Source organism: Pyxicephalus adspersus, chromosome 4, assembly GCF_032062135.1.
Source record: "Pyxicephalus adspersus chromosome 4, UCB_Pads_2.0, whole genome shotgun sequence".
Lineage (NCBI taxonomy): Eukaryota > Metazoa > Chordata > Amphibia > Anura > Pyxicephalidae > Pyxicephalus > Pyxicephalus adspersus.
The window spans coordinates 69410070-69412119 of record NC_092861.1 but is presented as its reverse complement, the minus strand read 5'-3'; positions in this window follow the sequence as shown (position 1 = coordinate 69412119).

Sequence of the window (2050 nt, the reverse complement as noted above, 5' to 3'; positions counted from 1 at the left end):
TTTTTTACATCACAAAATCCTGGCATTTTAACCAAGGTGTATGGTTTTGTTTTTTTGTAGATGTTGATCAGTATAAACCAATGATTGTTTTCTTGTATTTCTTGGAACACCAGTGATTCCTCTGATCAAGATCCCAGGCCAGCACAATGTTAAAGTTTCAAGAGACCTCATTGTCCATGTTGGATTTCTAATTAGTTAAATGGTATGACAAATACAGCCACAAAGGGGGATGGAAAATGACTATAGATAGACCAAACAAATTTTAAAGGGGATGTGGAATTTGTAGGGCTAGGACTAAAGCCCCCCTGAGATCTTGCCATATGCTATCCAAACAAATCAATGCCGAGCCAGTGCACCTTTGTTATCTATAACTGGGATATCCCTTTTTGGTTGTATCGATCATTTAATGTTTTATACAGTAATTGGAAACCAACCCATTCCTGTAAAGAGAGCAAGAATGGGAGTTTAGATCCAATATTTATTCTATTGACCAGTGATATGCAAGTCATTTTGTCATTAAAAGAGTTAATGGAAAGTGATTTGAAAACCATCTGCCATATACGTTATAATCAGCAATATCATCCAGTTTAATCCTCTAGCTCTTTGCAATTTAATACATTTCTGATTCAGTTTGAAGAAGCATTCCAAAACATCAAAAGAAGCTTGCAGTTTCATGTTTTCCATATTTTTTTTTACTGTTCTATGTGATTCTGTAGTAAAATCTGCAACCTTATTATGCCACTTACATTGCAGGCTATTTTTCATATATATTTTATTCATATCACTGGCTCAACTCTTAAACTGCCAGAGAAGAAACAATTTAATTCCCTACGTCTTTCTCATCAGAAGTCACTGGCTGTAGCAAGATAACACAACATAAATATATTTATATATATCTAAATTAACCTTAGTGATCATTCATTTTAACAAAATTAATCAAAAATACCTATTTTTTTCTACATTCTAGCCATTGAGCTTTGCTAAGATATGTCCCTAGAAGAATGACATTTCTCATTTTGAAATATCATTTCATAGTCTTTTTTACTCCTTTATCTTCTTAATTTTTAAAGTGTTAATGCTTGTTCTATACCTCTTTTCTGATATTTTTGTTGACGTGTTAACTTACAAAGTACAGATAGTTACATATTGTATTTTTGATTTTTAATGTCAAATTATGTGCAGGACAAATAAGTAAACAGGAATTTGCATTTTATATAAATAAAGTGAACATTTATAAAATTAGTGTACAAATATTATCACTTTTAGTTTAGTAGATATGTTCCAGTAACTGTTTTATATGCACCAACCAGTACCAACTATTCAGTTTGCTTAACTGTGGAAGTAAATTCTTTTTAATGTTTTATCAATGCATGTTCCAAAAGTGGCAATGTATGATAGATTATTTCCATAACACACCTGTAAAGAAAAATGTAGGATTATATTTAGAAATAAAGATGTGCAAACACCTATTTAGGCATTCATTAAAATAGGAACTAAACCAAAAATACAAGGAAATAAAAAGGAACAGCCAGGAGCCTCCCAAGATGTGTGATGTAGGCATACCAGGAGGCTCTGTGCACCCATTCTGTTTTGATTGCAGCGGCAATTATGACAGAAAGGGGAGGTTCTTTACCCTTCTTTGTTTTAAAAAAAGGGGGTTGTCTACACTTTTTTGCAAAGTAAGTTTAGGTCAGCTTTAAGGAAATACTTTTTATTGCAACATTATCAAACCATTTACTTAGCAAACTTTAGGGAGATGAAAAATGACTACCTTTCTGGAGCACTGGGTTTATTCATTAGTATGTAAATCAGTTGCATGTTGTATCAAAATAAAGGTTCTGGCAACACACCAAAATGACCTTACAAATACACTTTCAGCATTTTTTCGGACACAATACATAACGTGTTGTTGTGCTTTGTGGTGTATAGAACTGTATTGCCTTAGTGCATGGGCTGCCATTTAAAATGAATAGCAACTCAATACACTATTGTATGTAAGTTGTATTAACATACATTGTAGCAATACGTACATCACTGCAACGTACCTCAG